The sequence below is a fragment of the Castanea sativa genome, chromosome 5 (genome assembly GCF_040712315.1).
Source record: "Castanea sativa cultivar Marrone di Chiusa Pesio chromosome 5, ASM4071231v1".
Lineage (NCBI taxonomy): Eukaryota > Viridiplantae > Streptophyta > Magnoliopsida > Fagales > Fagaceae > Castanea > Castanea sativa.
This window is the reverse complement of record NC_134017.1, coordinates 71,131,014-71,152,486: the sequence shown is the minus strand read 5'-3', so window position 1 is coordinate 71,152,486 and position 21,473 is coordinate 71,131,014. Positions and strand designations below refer to the sequence as shown.

Genomic DNA, 21,473 nt, shown 5'->3' with positions numbered 1-21,473 from the left:
AGTATTATTTAAAAATTTTCAAATTGAAAAGATGTCGTGGCAAACCTACGTTGATGCTCATCTGATGTGCTACATCGACGGTCAGCATCTCATCGCCGCGGCCATCATCAGCTATGACGGTAGCGTCTGGGCCTAGAGCGCCACCTTCCCTTAGGTCCTCTCTCTCTCTCTCTCTCTCTCTCTAAATTTTTCTGATTTTTTTGGTTTTGATTTTCAGAATTCGGTTAGATCTGGATTTTTCATTTTTTCGATTTTTTTTTTGGTGTTGATCTATGTGGTGGATTGGTGTTTTGAATCTGTTTGTTTCCTCTGAAAATTTCATCGGAAAATGTTTTTTTACCTTGATCCGTCTCATTTCTTGAGGATCTGGTTCCGCAATTGATTTGGATGGGTAAAGGCCGAACAATTGCAGGTTTAATATGGGAAAAATGGCACCATGGGAGGAGGAAACCATTGTATGTATTCAGTTGCAATCTCTGTGTGCATGCTTAGCTTCTTATCATATATTTATTTTATTTTATTTTTTTTGAAACCTTCCCTTCCCCTTGGGAGGAAAGATAGCTGCATATTCTGCTGGGCAGTACTTAAAATATATTTCAATTCGTGTTTTGTAATTATTTTTTCCTATATTCAATGATCTTACACAGGTGGATTTTTGTTGCAATCACATTGAAAGCACGCAATACACAAAGCCACAAATTCAATTTTGACATAGCATTTCAAATTCAAGAACAAAAACCACAAAAGTTCAAAATACTCAAAGCGAATAACAGAGTATGGGTAAAATTCGAGTCCAAGCAAAAACAAATTGATCAGAAATAAGTTTTTAAAACTATGAAATTGAGAGAAATAGAAAAAAAAAAAAAAAAAAAAAACCCCTAATAAAAGGGTTTGGATAGGGAAAAGTGTGAATATTTGAATGTAATAGTACTAGCTTGGTGAAATCAATTTGATGGCGATGATCTTGGTGAGGAAATCAAAACGAAAACTGTAAAAAACAGGAAAAAAAAAATACCTAGTCAAGAACTCTGTTTGGTTGCCTAGAAAATAATAGAAAAATAGAAAGGTTTTGAAATTGATTAATAACCATGATTGCAAAGAGCTATGAGAGAGAGCGATAGAGAGAGATCGATATATATACACATAGAGAGAGAGAGAGAGAGAGAGAGAGATAAAAAATTAAGGGGTGTTTGGGAGAGTAGTTTGAATTATGTTGTTTGAGTGTTTTTGATATATGTGTGGATGAAAAAGTATGTTAAAAAAGTGTGTAATGTTGTTTAAAATATGTTAAAATGTGTTAAAACTATACTGCCAAACAGCCCCTTAATCGTAAAGAAAACTCTAGAATTTATATAAGTTTCGTGTTTTTTTTTTTCAACATTTTATAACCGCTGATAAAATATTTAAATTTTTTTTTCACATTTATCCAACTATTGATATAACTTTCCCTATTTATTTTTTTTTTAACACCTATTTTAACAGTTATGCCAACTGTGGATTTTTTTTTTTTTTTAACATATGTTTCAACCGTTATACCAATTGTGGAAATAAATATGTGAATTTCTTTACTTTACTCAACAGTTGTGTATAACTATAGCTATTTAAGGTTTTTATTAACATTTTTAAGTGACTACGGATAAAAATATGTGGAAAAAACTCAAGTTTGTTTTAGTGAGAAAAAACTATTGAATTCCATATTTTTCGAAAGCAATCAAGGAATGTGAACTTATATACTATTTTGTAGGTATATTTCTATACTCTTAACACTTTAATATTGACAAAATATTGCACTTTACATTATATTAGATTTTTTTTTTCAAATTTATATTAGTGTACAATTTATTTAGATTAGTTTTGTTTTTAATCCTGCCTTCCTAAACTGAAATCATGGCTCTGTCATTAGACTAGAATCCTTGCATGGGCTTTGTTGTGGGCAAGCTTATGAGCATTGTTCTGTGCGTGAGCAAGATAGATCAAGCATGGTCATTTGAGTTGCGTGACATATTAGGTTTATATAGGAAAGGTGTTGTTCGGCTATGTCAGGCTATTGACAAGGCATGGAAGGTTTCATTAGGTGATGACAAAGTTATGTGCTACGTGGCCAGATTTGTGATGGTGCATGGACCAAGGGTTGGGTGTTAGCCTGTAGTGGGCAAGAACATTTGCACATTCTGTCCACATGTATCGAATAGGTAGCAACAACACGGTCAAGCAGTTACCATACGCAGCGGAAATGGCCTTGTTGATCTAGTAGTGCAATCTGGCTTTAGGACAGCTGGCAGCAGTTTTCTACATACATATCCCAAATGAGAGAGCAGCAAGTTAAGAGGCATTTACTAAGTTATTACGCATTAAATTTTTATCTCCAACGTTTTTCCCTAAGGCTGTTGGGGGTGTCAATAGCAAGTTAGAACAGAAAACAGATAGTATGTGTGAGAATAATAGCGTACTCCGTGTGTAAGAATTTAGAAATTGGCAAATATCAGTTGACAATGTAGGCTAGAAAGAGTTGCACCTTGAAAAGTAATGAAGTATAGTTCTTTCTTGTGTGTTTGATGTACATGCTTTGATTATGTTGGTAATTGGTAATTGTCACTAATCCCCTGAATTAACAAGGGTACAATTAAGTACCCGTTTGAGTACAGCTGAAACAGACTTAGCATTTGCATTTTAGCGTTTTTCATTTTGTTAATTTTGTTTTTTTTTTTTTTTTTGAGAACGTGCACTGGATTTTTTTGCTTTTCCAGTGGGTCCCGTGCATTGTTCATGGGACCCACAAACCTATTTTTTAACAAAATTTTCATTAAAAATAGGTTCCACAGCACTATTCACACATTTAAAAATTATTTTGCTACAGTGTTTTTAGTTTTTAGCAAAATAAACGGTATTCAAACATACTCTAAGTATGACACAATAAGATACACACATATACATAAGTGAGTTGTTTCTAGCTAAGTTTAATATTAATATGTATCTTTTTTAATTTTTAATTTTTACCCACTTAAAAAAAATTAAAAATTAAAATTAAAATCTTATAAGGATATCATTTAATAGTGTGCAACTTGCTTTCATAGTTGGTAGATAGAGACTTAGTGTCTGTTTGGTAAAGATTATTTTTGCCAACTTATTTTACTATTCAGCTTATTTTTGTTACTATTCATGGGTTTCACTGCACCTTTTGGTACTATTTATGGGTCCCACTGCACCTTTTGGTACTATTTATGAGTTTCACTGTACTATTTCAACTAACTTTTACTTTTATTTACAGTATTTTCAGCAAAAAATTTTCAATTTCAGCAAAATAAATAGATCTCAAACAGGACCTTTAAGTAGGGAATATAATTATCGAGGGTGCAGTTCAGTAATGGATGCTTCATTAACAGGCCATGGAATTGACTTGCTTGTAGATTTATCGGATTCTAGGCCCTTTCTTGGCTTTTCGGTCTCTTTTTTAACAAAAAATGCTGGCTGTTGAGGTGATGGCAATGTAATAGAGCTGCTATTAAGTATGAGAACTATGGTCTCCATGGTGGGTCTTTCAGCTGGATCTTCCTGAACACATAATAAACCAATATGAATGCATCTCATGACTTCCTCTCTTGAAAAGGAATCTCCCAAAATTGGATCCAACAATTCCAAGGGTCTACCATCCCTCCAATTCATCCAAGCCTGCATCAATTTATCAAGTAGTGTTCAGAATGTCACAAATTAAAGTTCTCTTCTATGCACTTGGAGTAGTAGAAGATATAGACATTTAACTAGGAAAAATTACAAAATCTATTTCACACTTACATAGCTTAATAGGTCCTCAGCACCTTTTGATTCAAAGAAATTACTATTCTTCTTGCCACTAATTATCTCTAGGACCAGGACACCAAAGCTATACACATCTGACTTCACAGAGAATTCTCCATGCATTGCATACTCTGGAGACATATAACCACTACAAGCAATCACCAATAACATAATGATGTTAATAAGAAGTCTCTAACTACATTTCTCATAACAATGTTGAGTTCATAGGCCATGGTTGACTCTAGACTGGTTTAAAAAATGATGTCATACAACAAGCATTTCCAATCACATTGCTAAAACCGCATATTGGCTACCTATGTGCTTGATTTCAGTGATAAAGAAGTTGGGATGAACTTGAATTCATTCATCAATTTTGATAAAAAAAAGCATAAAAAAAAAAAAATCAAAACTTACTATGTCCCCACTATTCTACTTGTGTTTCCTTGAGTTTGATCAACTCCAAATATCCTTGCCATGCCAAAATCTGAAATTTTTGGATTCAGATTTGCATCTAATAATATATTGCTAGCTTTGAGATCACGATGTATAATTTGAAGTTGAGAATCTTGGTGAAGATATTGAATTCCTTGAGCAATCCCACCTATTATCTTGTAACGTCTTGACCAATCCAATAATCCCTGCTTTTGAGGGTCTACAAGTTCATCAACAATTACTTCATGTTAGAAACAAAAGATTATACAAGTGAATGCTAATAAGAAATGATTTGTATTATCATGATGACATAACACTCGTAAATATTTGTTCAAGTGGACAAACCATATAGAATATAGTCAAGACTCTTGTTGGGCACAAATTCATAAACGAGTATCTTTTCTTCCCTTTCCATGCAAAATCCCAATAGCCTTGCTAAATTTCTATGTTAAAGCTGGGCAACCACTAGAACCTCATTCTTAAATTGTTCTGTACCTTGGCCAGAACTCTTTGATAGCCTCTTCACGGCTATTTCTTGTCTATTAGGAAATGTTCCCTGAAAATATACGTTAACCAGTACTTAAAACAATTTACATTTTATAATTTATAAATTCAAGCCTCAAAAGCTTGTGATCTTAAAATTTCTCATATTTGTGTGCATTTAATTTTTTTATTCCTAACTAGTGTTTTCCTAAAAAGAAATAAAAATGTAATAACAATAATTAAGTGGGGCATTCTAATTTCATACCTTGTAAACTTGACCAAACCCACCTTCACCAAGCTTGTTATCCTCTGAGAATTTGTTTGTGGCACTTTCGATTGTAACAAAATCAAATTGCAAGGACTCTACAGTTGTAATATCATATGCTGCTACAAATGCAAACAATAGAAGTAAGATATTACACTACAAATTAGAGCCTTGTTTACCGGCATCAGGACATAAAAGAATGTTCGATTTATCCATTTACTTATTCTTTACCACTTTCTTCTTCTACAATATTGTTCTGCTTCTTTCCTCTCCTTGTTAGGAAACAGCAGCCCAAAATGAATAGAACCACGGAGACAGAAATTGGAGCAACTATGGCGACTATCATTGCTGTTGACATTTTGCTTTTTCCTTCATAAATATCATCATATGATTACCATGTTATAACCGAAATCCATTGTACGTTACCATATGGATCAGTGACAGGTTAACCATTTTCTATTAAGTTAAACTTTTGAAGCATTTAGTAGTTTATCACAGTATTGGAGCAACTGTAATGGGTTCGAACCATTGAATAATGAACTTTTGAGGAATATGGTAGTTTATCATAGCATGAGAGCAACTGTCATGAGTTCCATTAAATGTGTGAATTATCAAATAACCAAAGTTGATTAACTAGATTAATTTCATGCAAGATTCCGTTACAAAGTGGAAGGCACAAGCATATCACGTAAAATAAGAATAGCAGAAAATAAATTGACAAAACGATATAGTGAAATTTTGAGGCATATGGTAATTTATCATAGCATTAGAACAATTGTCATGAGTTCAATCCATTAAATGTGTGAATTATCAAATAAGCAAAGTTGATTAATTAGATAAATTTTAAGCAATATACTGTTACAAAGTGGAAGGTATAATCATATTGTATAAACTAAGTGCAACAAAAAATAAATTTACAAAATGACATAGTTAAGATAGGAAAAATCCATGCAGACAAAGCCCCACCAAGTGATTATGTAAGGGACCACTCCTAAATAATCCACTAAACAATAATACAGATTACAAGTACAGAGATTACCAAATCCCAAATACCTACCACTAGAAAACCAACACACACTAGTTTAGCTCCAATCTGGATGTACCAAGATTGATAGTGGACTTCTCTGGTTAGCACAAATCACCAATCAACCTAAATAACGGTTGGACAGATGTCCTATCAATGTATCTGACTCTCTACAACAACTTTTGGTTGAAGCAAAGTTCTTTACAACAACACGCTTTAATAGATGAAACCGAAAGTTGCTTAACACAAAACCCTATGGCATACGAGGTTGTCAGAACCCTTATAAATAGTATTTAAGTCGTCCTATGACCCTAGTGCACGAATCCCAAGGTCACCACGTCATCTAAACAAAATATTAAATTTTGCATAAACAAATCTTGTTTGATCTGTTGCTATCGAGCTTACTGTCGATGTTTAAGTGACTTCGATAGACTGGCTACTATCTGGACTTTTGTTGAGATAGCAGTTGTGGCACTGGTATAAGCAATTCTTGAGCTTGTTTTGATCGTATCTTCAATTGATACCACTCGAAAACTTAATGAACAATCTTAACTAAGACACAATTACATTAATAGTAACTTTTGACTCAGATATGCCAACACATACAATATACGATCCTAACAAAATGATTTCACCATTCCATTTGATTAACCATTTAAGATTAGTCACAGTTTCTCACAAGTAGTTTTTTCCGCCTCAAGTTCAAGTGGGCACACACACTTACATATTTTCGAAGGTAAAATCCAGTTATGCACTACGGAACAGAGGAGTTGTTATTTGGTCCAAAGACCAATAACCACAAAAAATCACATAAGCACATAAAAGTAATGTAACTTGAAGGTAAAAAAAAAAACAACCAACTTATGCGCTTAACATTTCTTCGTTTCCATAAACGTCCATATGACTATTACATTGTACCTATTTTTTTAATTCAAAACAAAATCATACCGACAGAGAATAACATATTCAACAAGCATGCTGTGAATGTTGACTTACCATAAAAAAATGTGGACCTACCATCACTAAATATGAATTAATTAATTAAGACTTAAAAATGAAAGGCAGTCCAATGGGTTATTGGGTGCTTACCTTCTTGTCCACCTACGGAAGTTGGAGGTGGTGGAGGTTGAAGCCTAGGTGTATTGTAAAAAGGATACAATTCGGATATAATATTGCAACTAGGAAACAATACTCTTCCCCCTTGTTTTCCACCACAACATATTGGAAGACGGTTTATTGCTGTTTGAAGACAGAAGTTACAATCAGTGCTGGACAGGTCCGGTGTGCACTGTATAAGGCTATACAGCGTTTGAAAAGCAGAGATATTCACTTTGCTGGTCCCAAACTTCTTAGCACCGATGGAGGCCTGACTTGCCAAGCTAATCATCGCGGTGTTCAGTAGCTTATTGAACTGGTCCTGGTTAGTAATATTATGCTCGTTCCACAAGTACACTGCAGGACTTATGACCGCAGTAGAGAAAATAGACTCATTTGAGTAACGTATCATGCACTCGTCGTACCAAATCACAGCAACCTTTTCTGTGGAGCACTTTTCGGCAAGATCTTTGGTTGCATCGGCCACGCATCCTCGGCAGATGTCCGACTTGACGTCGCCGCGGCAGAGGAAGAAGCCATAGAGAGGGTTGGAGGTGTTTTGGCCAGTTGTGGTGTCGTAGAATTCGAGGTTGTGTGTGGCGTTGGAAGAGAGTGAAGAGAGGAGAGAGATGAGACTTGATTTGTAGAGACTATTGGCGCTGAATGTGGTGTTTGCACAGAAGTGGTAGAGGTAGTTTGCGCCAGGTGCGGGAGTCGTCAGGTTGAGGAAGCTAAGTATGGAAAGAAAAACGATGGGAAGAGAGAAGGGATTGAAGAAAGTCATTTAGATGAATAAATCAATCTCTTGCTCTCTGCAACTATGCAAGATGTTCAATAGTATTTTATGAACGTTGTTTAGTGAGTATGGATGTGATTTATATGTGAACGTGAAGACACATGGGTGGTGATTGTTGAAGATGCAAATATTTGGTATTGGGTTAGGGGTCTGTCAGTAGGTCGCAAGTCAACCAAGTCTCCCAGTCAACTTTAATGCTTCAAAGTTCAGTCTTTTTGGCGGATAAATTTTCATATGCTGTAGCACCCAAATGTCAATGTGAAAAAATGACAAGAGAGAGATGCCGTATAAGACCAAGCGAACAAGATACTGTTCCTTTTTTGTGAGAGTAGGTCCTCCATTTCACAAAAGATTGTGATATTAAACTTTCTCTTTTAATATAATAATTGTTCTCATATAATCGGTAGTGTACACCCCTATACAATACGTGCACAATTTCTTATGTAGAGTTTACTGTTTTTACAATGTTCATGTTTATAAAGAAAAAGTATTATTGTATACAAATCTATGTCTATATATTACTAAAAGTTAAAGCTTACCATTCACGTTAAGCCACGTCAATTCTTACGTTATTATTTTTTTTTTTTCCATTTTTTTTTAATTTTTTTAATTTTATATTTACATTTCTCCAACATTTCTCTCTCCTTTGCCTTTTTATCTTCCCACTACTTCTCCAACCTTTCTCCTTCCCTTACCTTCTCATCTCCCCACTACTCTCTACATTAATATCATTTTTCATCTTTCCCTTCATCTTCCTCTATTTTTTTCTTTTCTTATTCACACCCTCTTACTATAAATTTGTCACTATCTCTTTCATTTTATGCATAGTTTTTCCTTACAAAAAAATGTTCTCTCTCTCTCTCTACACACACAATTTTTGGGTGGATTTTTATTTTTTATTTTTCTTACATCTTCTCTCTCTCTCTCTCTCTCTCTCTCTCTCTCACGCACACACACACACAATTTTTGGGTGAATTTTTTATTTTTTATTTTTCTTACATCTTCACTTTAGGTTGATAATTTTTTATATTCTTTGATTTACTTTAGGTTAATGCGATTCAGTTTTGTTTTTGTTTTTTTTTAATTGTTGTGTTTTTTTTTTCTCTCTCTTTGATTGTTAAATGTTATCCTATTGCATTATAAAGGATTAAATATAGCATATAAAAATATAATATTAGTCTATTACATAGCATGATTTAGATAATTTAATTTGGTAGTTATTGTAATTTGATAGCATGATTTTTATAGTGCTCAATTTAGATGTTAAACTATGAGACTTTAATCATTTTTGTTTATTTTTTAATCATTCGTGGTGGAAAAAGTACTCTTAATAATTGTATTAGAAGTACTCTATAATGCCATTTATTTAGAGAAAAGCAAAGGCTGGCTAAGCAAAAATTATTGGATGAGAAACAAATTTTATCTTTCGCAATTTTACTTTAATTATTATTATTTTATAACAATGCATATATAGAAATTTAATTCTTATATTTTACTAATAATTGTTTATTTGATAATATGTTTTGGGTGGACGAAATTACAATTTCTGCGAAGAAAATAACCTTAGTAGATTATAAACAATATACTATTTTCCTAATTGGTCCAATTAATCATAGTTAAGTTTTATTAATTTTTTTAGTTACTTTTTTCAATGTTTTGGATTGAAGGCAGAAAAAATGAGTTTGAGAAAGTTTGTTTAAAACTAAAAGAATAATTTCCAAATTTTATATTCTTTTTAGTGATTCACAAAATGTTATAAATAACTCATATTAAAAAATAAATATTTTCGTTACCTTGCCTTTTGAATTTCTGAGAAAAATTGTATTTTTTTCATTTTAGTAAGACAAAAATTATTTAATTTATGATTTATGATTGTTCCTATATTACATTTATGATTATTCTTATAATAAATAAAAATATAATTACAAATAAATTACTCTTTATTAAATTAGTTTAAATCGTATAAAAAATTTAACAAAATCACCATAAAATAATTATCATGCGCAACGCGCAGGTTCGCGGCTAGTGATATACAATAATTGAAGCACTATAGTTGTCATGAGAACTTCACTTCAAACTTTGGAAGGAGGGGTGCATTTCAACATTAAAATTAGATGTTTAGATTTATAATATTCACTCTCATATTATGAGATAATTATTTTTTTAAAAATTTTTATCAATATTTTTCTTTAGTAAATATTAATTCAATATTTTCCTTGAGCTTATGTCTTATGATCAATAATCTAAAACCTAGATTCAGAATGATATATTTTTATTTATTTTTGTTCAACTTTTTATGTTGATTGAAAATTTTAATATCATATTAAATTGATATTTTACAATTTCGTTCATCTTTGGCTTAATCAATAGCGTGAACCGGACCATACCCCTATACTGAACTTGAATAGTTGATTTTCAACCAAGTTGATCAAATGACTCTGCCTTTAAGCAAGGTGGCTTTCTGCAACCAAGCATATCCTACTTTATGCTGAGTTTGTTTTTCTACTAGATTCTGATTTTGGTGTTTATTTTTCCATATGAGGCTCCTAAGTCACTCAAATTAGCCCATTTGTCAATCATTTTCGGTCAGCATACACAAATTTGAGCAAACACTTATTCATTCCACCCTAGCACGGTTCGTTCTCCATCCAATTTGACCCTTCATGGATTGTAGACTTAACTAGGGTTAATCTAGTCCGTATATATACCCAGCTTAGTTTTCTTTGTCACATATATACGGTTCATTCTAGTAAAAATGTAGCCGCTAAAAATGGATTGTAGACTTAACTAGGGTTAATCCCTTGTGTACTTTTCTTTTTCTAGCTTCTACTACTCTACATATACTTAACCTGTACTATATACTATTACATGAATTCATGGCGGAGGTCTGCCATGGGTTGAGGAAGGTTCTACACAACAATAGATTGTGAGATCTCTCTCGGAAGTGTACGCTTCCATAAATTGGGTAGGTCAGTAGGTGGCTTGTGCTTGTAATGCTCTATGGTCACACTACAAAAAAAGAGTCTACTAGCGAGGGCCATATGCCTTCGCAAAAATTCAAATATCATCGCAAATGGTTATTAGCGAGGGCATATGGCCCTCAAAGGCCGTCGTATTTGCTCTTGTTGCTAAAAGAGATTTTGTGACCATACCTTTGCAAATAAATAATTTACGAGGACAATCCACCGTCGCTATTGAACAAATTCGCTCTTACAAATATATTACCAAACGACGAGAAAAGTCGACTTATTTTTAGCGAGAAGAAATAGTCGTCGTTAACAACTATTTGTGAGGACCTTTATACCCTCGCAATTAGTTATTTGCAAATTTCAAATCGATGACATACTTTTTAGTGACAAATAATGGCATCACTAAAATTTATTTGTGAAGGCTTTTAACCCCTCGCAACTTATTTTTAGCGAGAGAAAGCAGTCGTCGTTAATAAATATTTGTGCGGACCTTTATACCCTTGCAATTAGGCATCGCTAAAATTTATTTGTGAGGGTTTTTAACCCCTCGCAACTAATTTTTAGCGAGGGGAAGCAGTCGTCGTCAAAAACTATTTATGAGGACATTTATACTCTCGCAATTAGTTATTTGCAAATTTCAAATTAACGACGAAACAAATAATGACGTCACTAAAATTTATTTGCAAAGGTTTTTAACCCCCTCGCAATTAGTTAAGAATGATGGAGACTTCGTCGCTATTCTATTAATTGCGAGAGACTTTCTCACTATTCTATTAATTGCGAGGGACTTTATCGTCACTATAAAGTAATTTATGACCAAATTTTTATGTCATAATTGTAATATTTTATATAATTTTTGAATTTATTTTATATCATTTTAGTTTAACTATCATGTTACAATAGTACAATAATTACTAAAAATTGTTACAGTAGGTGTTCTATGTGTGTGCGAAGTAATGCTTGGGGACTTCAGTTGCGTGACATATTAGGTTGATATAGGAAAGACGTTCGGCTATAGTTCAGTTGATAATGTAGGCTAGAAAGAGTAGCACTTTGTGGTAAAGTAATGAAGTTTAATCGTTTCCTGTAATCTGTGATTCCTGTACATGCTTTGATTATGTTGTATATGCTAGGTTCACTCAAACTAATTAGTTATTGACTTATTTCCTTTGTAGGTGGGTTTTGTTATTTATTGTGACAGAGGTAGTCTATTGAAATATTCACATAGTTTTTGAAGTTTATTTATTTATATTCAGATACAATGAATTTTGTTAATTTGAACTTTTACTTTAATTTATTACTATAGATAGGTGAGAACCCGAAAAAAAAAGAATCTTAAATCATGGAGGCCCACCGCCAACCCCATTTATTCATGTTCAGAGCTTAAATATAATAATATACACAAAACATAGAAAGGGCTAGGACTAATCTTCAAACTGCACGACTAAGAACGCTTTTAACATATTTGAGTTTCAATTTCAAAAGCAAATGTAATATGCAATTGAAATATATAGTTTTCTCACTTCGTAAAACAAAGACGACTAAAGTAGGAAAAATGACTATCGAGGGTGTGGTTCAGTAATGGACGCTTCATTAACAGACCATGGCATTGACTTGCTTGTAGATTGATCAGACTCCAGGCCCTTTCTTGGCATGAATGTGTCTGTTTTAAGAAAAAATGCTGGCTGTTGAGGTGATGGCAATGTAACAGAGCCGCTATTAAGTGTGAGAACTATCGTCTACAAGTTCAACAATTACTTCTTGTTAGCAACAAAAGATTATAAGAATGAATCTTGATTGGAAACGACTATTTAGTTATCATACTGACATATCACTATTAGAAAAATGTTCAAGTGGGCAATATAGTCAAGACTCTTGTTCGGCACAAATTCATAAACGAGTATCTTTTCATCTCCCTCCAAGCAAAATCCCAATAGCCTTGCTAAATTTCTATGTTGAAGTTGGGCTACTACTACGACCTCATTCTTAAATTGTTCTGCACCTTGTCCAGTGCTTTTTATTAGCCTTTTCACAGCTATCTTCTGTCCATTAGGAAGTGTCCCCTAGAAATATATATTAACCTGATGAAGCAGAATGTCGTCAGTTGAGGAAGGTTCGTCCAGATGAATACCAGCCGGTGGTAGTCCGTCCAGGTGATGACTATATCACACCTGTGAATAAGACAGAAGCTTCTTTACTCGGTCACCGGTGTGGTGCCTGCCACAACACCTCCGATGCCAAAGTTAGCACAAAAGAAAATAGAGTTTTTATAAAGGAATTGCTTTGTTTTTCATATAATTGTGTTTTTTTTTGTTCCCCCTTTATGTGGGTGGTGCCTCTCCTTTATATACCTTTTTTTGGTGTCTAGCCGTTGTGGCATTAATTCCTGGCTTAATGGTGCTCCTGACCGAGTAATGGTTCTTTAATATGTTTCCAACGGTCTACCCAGCTGGCGTTGTAACCGCTCGAGGTATTACTGCCGGCATTGAATCATTTTGGTGCCCTTGTCAGTGACGTGGCAATACTTTTCTCGTCATGGGGGTATGGGTCGTCTGTAGCATTATACCCGTCTGTGAGCCATTCTCGTCGTTCCCATCAGATGCCCCCGGATCATGTGGTCGACGTGGCATGTCACGCCGTCCACAGAATGCGAATCGTTCGAATAAGTCGTCCACAGAATGCGAATCGGTTGAATCACAGACGACTTTTAGGATTTCGTGCTGTAATAAAGGTGTAGTGGCGACGCCATTCTGGTTGTTGCCACATGGCGCTTACTGGTGGGTGCAGTTACTGTTTCTTTTGTGCGACCCTTGGGTTTCCCGCTGATTTGCGGTTTTTTTCTGTGCTTCATTTAAAAACTCCCTATTTTCCCTTTCTTTTTTGTTTCTCATCTTCTAAAATTCCCTGTTTGTGCTCTTTCCTATCTCTTCGATTTTCTCTGTAAACTAGTGCACATTCTCCATTTTTCCAAAGCTGGTGCGAGGCAGGGTTCTCTATCTTCTCTATTCGAGGTATGTCCTTCCCCTCTCGATCTTTCCTTTCTTTTTCCTTTTCTTTTCTTCTTCCCCTCTTTTTTTTTTTTTTTTAAGCTTCTTCGGTCTTTCTATGATAGATAGTTCTGAGGTTTGGACTATTTGTCCTTCAGTTTCTTTCCTTTTTGCGCGTTTAGGAGGGTTTGTAGGAGTTTCCCCAAGCCTTGAGGGTTTTGTCTCAGAGGGTAACGGTTTGGGAGTAGTGGTGGCCAATTTGTTGCCATTGCTTCGTCTGTCCGTCAATTGGTTGGGGAATTTGTTAAAGGAGTGGGTAGAGATTTCTGAGGTGAGGACTAGTGAGCTCGAGACCGGGTTGTCATCTAGTGACGACCCAGTGGGGGGAGACACCGCCGTCTCTTCCTTCCAGGAGGTCAGGGCTTTTCACGCCCTTAGAGAGGTATGTGGGCTGGATTCCGAGACTCTAGGTCGATTTAGGGATAGATTTCAGTTCCCGGAGCGGGTTAGGGTTCGTTTGCCCACCAAGGAGGATCGGGCTTGTCATTCTTTCCCTGGGGAGGTCTATTTTTATGAGTCTTCCTTTATCTGCGGGTTGAGGCTCCCTGTCCATCCTTTTTTTATGGAGTTGTTAGATCGTTACGATATTGCTCCGGGGCAGCTTATGCCTAACTCCTGGAGAATACTGGTCAGCTGTATGGGAATATGGCTAGCCGCTACGGATGGTGGAGAGCTTAAGGTGGATGAGCTCACCTATTTGTACCGTCTAAAGGAGTCTAAAGAGTTCGGGTACTATGAGCTAGTCCCATGGGAAAAGTGGACCAGGATCGTCCGAAATCTACCCTCATCTTTCAGGTACTGGAAGTCCCGATTCTTCTTTGTGTTGGGGGACGATTTTGAAACCCCTTCTAGAGGGGTTTGGGGTGAACTCCCGAGGCTATCTCGTCAATGGAGGACCCCAAACTTAGGTGCGTCATTACTTATTCCTGTCACCCGAGTTTCGTTGAACTTGATTTCTTTTCTTTTTATTTTTTTTTATTGAAGTCTCTGTTTATTGTTTTGCGCAGTAAAAAGGCGTCCTAAGCTCAAGAGCAAGTATAAGGAACGTGTAGAGAAGGCGATCGAGTACGCGCGGACGATTGAGGATTTGGATGACCTGGTAGATCTGCGCACTCTCACCTTTTATTGCCTCGGCCCAGAACCTTCTGCTTTTGTCTTGCGCAACCTCAGGATTAAGGGCAAAAAGAGTAATTTTCACCCCGTGTATTTCTTTCTCATGTATGTTTCTTTTACATGTATGTTTCTTTGACATGTATGTTTCTTTCTTGCAGAGATGACGACCAAATTTAACAAAGGCATGTATGACAAGATGAGAGCCAAAAAGGACGAACCTCTGTTCCACCTCGGGAAGAAGGTGGTGCGCATTACCAGGAAGGGCCCTCCGGTTACTTCTGCGGCTTCTGTCACGCATCTTGCCTCCGGAACTGACACGACGAGGTCTGCCTCTCCCGCTGCCTCTATCAAGGAGATCCCCACTCTTGCTTCTAAGAAGCAGTGGACTTTAGACAAGGGGAAGGAGAAGGTTGATTCCCGTTCGTCATTAATCTGGGACGACGAGAAACTAGCTGTGGACAGGACTCGCGAGGTTGTGACGGCAGAGGACTTAAGGGTCTTCTCAGGCTCATCAACAAAAGACCTCGTGGATCGTCATTTACACAAGCTAGTCCAGGTAATGCCCTTATGTCATTTTTGCTTCATATGCCCGTCCACTTCCTTTTTTTTTTTGAATGTGACCTCCCTGTGCGTTCTATAGGTGTTGGGGGAGAGTATTCATCTTTCCTCCGAGTATTTAGCTCAGGAGGCCAAGGTTGAGTCTGCTTTATCGCAGATATCGGTCTTGGAGATGGATAATTCAAAGCTGAAGAATGAGCTTATAACTGCCATGGGTGAGGCCAATGCTGCAAAGGAAGAGGCCAGGAAGCTTCAGGACGATCTCAGAACTAAGCGGCAGTTGGTTCTAGAGAAAGACAAACAACTTGCTTCTGCTCGGGAGAGGCTGAAGGGAGTTGCTGCGAGGGCCATAGAGGGCTTCCAGCAAACTGAAGAGTACAACTCTGTCCTCTTTAGCTGGTACTTCAAGGGATTCGAGCTGCTACGGAGATACCTGCTCAAGCATCCCTCTGGAGTAGACTTGGAGACGCTAGATATGGAGGAGGTGGATAAAGAGATGTCTGCTAACGAGGCCGCGCAGCAACCGGTTCCTGATGCTAGTGCCCCAGCTGAAGCTTCTCCTGCTGATGAAAGAGATGACGAATGAAAACTTGTTATAATTCTGGTTTGTGTGTTTTTTTCTTTCTTTTTTTTTTTTTTTTTTTTGGATGTGCCCTTTGTATTTTGGGCTTTAATTTGAGAACAATTTTACTCATATTTTGAGAATACTGCTTTTGTTTCAAAGTAATCGCTCACTACTCGTAGCTACTTGTTTTGTTATCTTAAATTTTATTCGTACTTTGAGGATACTGCATGTTTTGCTGCCTTCACTTAGAGCAATCATTTAATATACATCCGTTATTGCGGAATTCTTTCACTTAGACTTTTAGAGATAATCTTTCTGTCTCGTCAGTAATGCATATCCGTCATTACTTAGATATTTTTTGGAGACATTCTTTGTGTCTCGTCAGTAATGTACACCTGTCGGTGCAGGATCCCATTACTCAGAGATTTTTTGGAGACATTCTTTGTGTCTCGTCAGTAATATACATCCGTCGATGCGGAATTTTATTACTTAGATTTTTGGGAGACATTCTTTGTGCCTCGTCAGTAATATACATCCGTCGGTGCGGAATTTTATTACTTAGATTTTTTAGAAACATTCTTTGTGTCTCGTCAGTAATATACATCCGTCGATGCGGGATTTTATTACTTAGATTTTTGGGAGACGTTCTTTGTGTCTCGTCAGTAATATACATCCGTCGATGCGGAATTTTATTACTTAGATTTTTGGGAGACATTCTTTGTGTCTCGTCAGTAATGTACATCCGTCGGTGCGGAATTTTATTACTTAGATTTTTGGGAGACATTCTTTGTGCCTCCTTAGTAATATGGACTGGTCTGTTAGCACGACTGTAGGCAATGCTTTTATTAATTTCAGGAAAGTGAATACATTAGCTCGTTACACCTTTTGATGGTACTTCTTTAAATGCTCAATGTTCCATGGTCGAGGAAGCACTTTCCCGTCTAGGGTTTCCAGGTGATAACTGCCTTGCCTGGAGTAATGAGTGACTCGGTATGGTCCTTCCCATGTGGGGCCGAGCTTTCCTTGGGTGGAGTTTCTAGTTGTTGTAGTCACCTTCCGTAGGACTAGGTCGCCAATGTGGAGTCGCCTGAGCCTCACTCTTCTATTGTAGTACTCGGTCATTTTCTTCTAGTATTGCGCCATCCTTTCCGAAGCTATGTCTCTTACCTCGTCTAGGCAGTCTAGGCTTACTCGTAACTGTTGGTCATTGCTTTCGTCGTGGAATGCTTCTCGTCTGATGCTGGTTACTCCCACCTCGACCGGGATTACTGCTTCAGTGCCATATGTAAGCCTGAATGGGGTTTTGCCCGTCGAAGTTCTTGCCGTGGTTCTGTAGGCCCATAACACGTTGGGTAATTCCTTTGGCCAGGCACCCTTCGCGTCGTCCAGCTTGGTTTTGATTATCTGGAGTAATGTCCGATTCGTTACTTTTGTCTGCCCGTTTACTTGTGAATGCCCAGGGGATGAGAACTGATTTTTGATGCCGAGGCCGGAGCAGAAATCTCTGAAACCTTGGTTATCAAATTGCCGCCCATTGTCTGTGACAATTGTCTGTGGGATCCCGAACCTGCAGATGATACTTTTCCACAAGAAGCTTCGGATTCGTGCTTTGGTGATGGATGTCGTTGCCTCGGCTTCGACCCACTTTGTAAAGTAATCAATTGTGACGAGTAGGAATCTTACCTGTCCTTTTCCCGGGGGTAGCGGTCCGACGATGTCGATTCCCCATTACGCAAATGGCCACGGGGATGATATGGTCGTCAACTTCTCCACCGGGAGTCGTTGGACGTTCCCAAATCTCTGACACTTGTCGCAATTTTTGACGAGTTGCACTGCGTCCGTTTGGACAGTTGGCCAGAAATAACCTGTTCGGATGACTTTGCTCGCCAGGGATCTGGGGCCAGCGTGGTTCCCGCACACGCCTTCGTGTATTTCTTCTAAGATGTACCTGGCTTCGTCCTCGTCGACACATTTCAAGTATGGTAGGGAATAACCTCTTTTGTATAGTTGGTCATTCAGAATGGTGAATCTGGTTGCTCTTTGCTTGATTTTCCTGGTGCTTGTCTTGGAGGAAGGATATGATTGGCGCCATCCAGCTGTTTACTCTCTGGATTGTGAATATCGAGATTTCTTCGATGCTGGGGCGTTCTTGTATTTCCATGGTCAGCTCCGTGCATGCTGGTTCATCTTCTGACGAGGCTATCTTCGCAATCTCGTCTGCTTCCATATTCTGGCCTCTTGGGATCTGCACGAACTACAGTTTGTCAAATTCCAGGGCCAAATGCTTTGCTATCTTGAGGTATTTTTGCATTCTTTCCTCCTTTGCTTCGTACTCCTCTTTGATTTGTGCTATTACTAGCTTCGAATCACTTTGGACGACCAGGTTTTTTGCTCCGATTGCCTTCCCTAGTCTCAGCCCTGTCAATATTCCTTCGTACTCGGCTTTGTTATTGGTGGTTGGGAATTTAAGTCGAACCCTATACTTGAGTTTTTCTCCGTCGGGAGTTGTTATAATGATCCCTACTCCCCCCCTTTTTTGGGCTGATGATCCGTCAGTCTGGATCGTCCATCGTTCTGGAGCATCTTCGCAGTTGTCATCGTCGTTAGGGGTGAACTCGGCAATGAAATTTACTAACGCTTGGGCTTTGATGGAAATTCTGGGAAGGTACTCAATATCAAACTAGCTAAGTTCCACTACCCATTAAACCATTCTCCCGGCTGCCTCTGACTTGTTCATGGACTTCCTGATCGATTGGTCCGTCATTACCAATATTGGGTGTGCTTCGAAGTATAGTTACAGCTTCCGTGAAGCTACTATCAAAGCGAATGCAATTTTTTCAATCTTGGGGTACTTGGCTTCTGCCCCCTAGAGGGCTTGGCTTATGTAATAAACTGGCAGCTGTTTCTTGTCTTCCTCTCTGATTAGGGCCGCGCTGACGGCTGTTGCTAACGCTGCCAGATATAGGTAGAGGCTTTCCCTTTCCTTTGATGGACTTAGTAGGGGTGGATTGCTTAGGTAGCGTTTGAGCTTTTGAAACGCAGCTTCACATTCGTCAGTCCAGGCGAAAGCTTGCTTCAACGTCTTAAAAAAGGGGAGGCATTTTTCCGTTGCTTTGGAGACGAACCTATTCAGTGCAGTGATCCGCCCCGTGAGCTTCTGGACATCTTTGACGGACTTCGGTGACGTCATGTCTAGTATTGCTTGCACCTTCTCCAGATTTGCCTCTATCCCTCTTTGGGACACCATGAATCCTAAGAATTTCCCTGATGCTACCCCGAAAACACACTTGCTGGGATTCAACTTCATCTGATATCTCCTAAGGGTGTTGAATGTTTCTTCCAAGTCGTCCAGGTGTGTCAGTTCTTTTTTGCTCTTGACGAGCATGTCGTCCACATATACCTCCATGTTTCTGCCGATTTGCTTGCTGAACATTTCGTTTACTAACCTTTGGTACGTTGCCCCCGCGTTCTTCAGTCCAAAAGGCATTACCTTATAGCAGTAGAGCCCCTGGCTCGTGATGAAGGCGGTTTTTTCTTGATCTTCCTCAGCCATCTTTATTTGGTTGTATCCTGAAAAGGCGTCCATGAACGTCAGGATTTTATGCCCGGCCGTGGAATCCACCAGCTGGTCTATCCTAGGCAAGGGGAAACTATCCTTTGGGCATGCCTTGTTTAGGTCCGTGAAATCTACACACATTCTCCATTTTCCGTTTGCTTTCTTTACCAGCATGACGTTGGCAACCCACTCGGGATAATACGCTTCCCTGATAAAGTCTGCCTGCAACAACTTGTTAACTTCGTTGTTGATCGCCTGGTTTCGTTCGGGGGCAAAGACGCGGCGCCTCTGTTGGACGGGTTTCTTTTCAGGATCTACGTTTAATTTGTGCTGAATCACTTGTCGTGATATGCCGGGCATATCCTCATGACTCCATGCGAAGACGTCCTGGTTTTTCCTGAGGAATTGAATAAGCTTCGTTCTCATTTCGGGGCTTAGTGCTATCCCTATCCTCGTCATCTTCGCGATTTCCCCCTCCACGAGCTCGACGGCTTCCAAAGCCTCTGCTTTGTCTTCTTTCTCCTTCTCTATCGTCCATGTGTGACTCTCATTTGTGGCCACTACAGCCTGGTAGCATTCCCTAGCCAAGACTTGATCTCCTTTAACTTCGCCAACACCGTCCTAAGTTGGGAATTTCACCTTTAAGAAATATGTGGACGTGACCGCCTTCCATCTGTTGAGCGTAGGTCTACCAATGATTACATTGTACGCCGATGGGCAGTCTACTACCAGAAAGTCCAGCTAACGTGTTTGTTGCTTTGGGTATGTTCCTTTCGTGACTTTTAGTGTTACTATGCCCTTGGGGTATACTTTGTCCCCACTGAAGCTAACGAGAGGAGAGTCGAAGGGGCGCAGCCTCTTGGGATCAAGTTTCAGCTACTGGAAGGCTGGCAGGTACATAATGTCTACAGAACTGCCATTATCTATAAGTATCCTCTTGGTGTTAAATCCCTCGATCATGAGTGTTATAACTAGGGGGTCGTTGTGTGGCTGCCTTACTCCTCGTGCATCTTCTTCGTTGAAAGATATGTCATGGTCTGTTCGTCTCTACTTGAATGGGGGCTGCGTATGGACGCTATTCACTTGCCTCTGGCATGCTTTCTTGAGGGACTTACACGACCCTCCCGTTGGTGGCCCTCCTGCAATTGTGTGTATTTCTCAATCACATCTTGTGGCAGTTGAGAAGTGCTGACCCCATTTTTTGCCGAAGGCTCGTGCTGGCCCTTGCCTTCGTCTTTAAACTTGCTGGGTTCTCCCTTCTTGACATACTTCTGCAATTTTCCTTTCTGTATCAACTCTTCTATTTGTCCTTTTAGGTCTCGGAAATCCTCCGTGTAATGGCTGTGATCCTTGTGGAATCGGCAGTATTTGTTCTTGTCCCGCACGTTAGGGGATGAATGTAAAGGCATTGGCCACTGAAGGTAGTGTTGATCCTGGATCTGTGTTAAAATTTTGTCAATAGGCATAATTAGAGGGGTAAATTTTACCGTTTGCGGCGTCTTCTCATCCTTTCGTTTGTCTATGTCACTTCCCCGACGGTTTGGACGCTCCCTCTTTTGCCCCCTACGTTCGTCTTCGTGCCTTCCCTCCTTTTTTAATCTGCCCTCGTCAATAATGGTTGCCAGTGCGTCCTCGGCATTCATGTATTTTTGCGCTTTTAGGACCATCTTTGCCATCGTCCGAGGCAGGTTTTTTGCCAACGAGACTACGAATTTCCGAGACTTAAGCCCGGCCTTAAATGTCGTCAGTTGTACTTTGTCGTCTGCATCGTCCAC

General features: G+C 38.4%; 1 pseudogene; it reads right to left on the bottom strand.

Moving 5' to 3' along the window:
- Window positions 1–3,342: 3,342 nt before the first annotated feature.
- On the bottom strand, window positions 3,343–7,878 carry LOC142634479 (cysteine-rich receptor-like protein kinase 25; annotated as a pseudogene).
- Window positions 7,879–21,473: the final 13,595 nt, after the last annotated feature.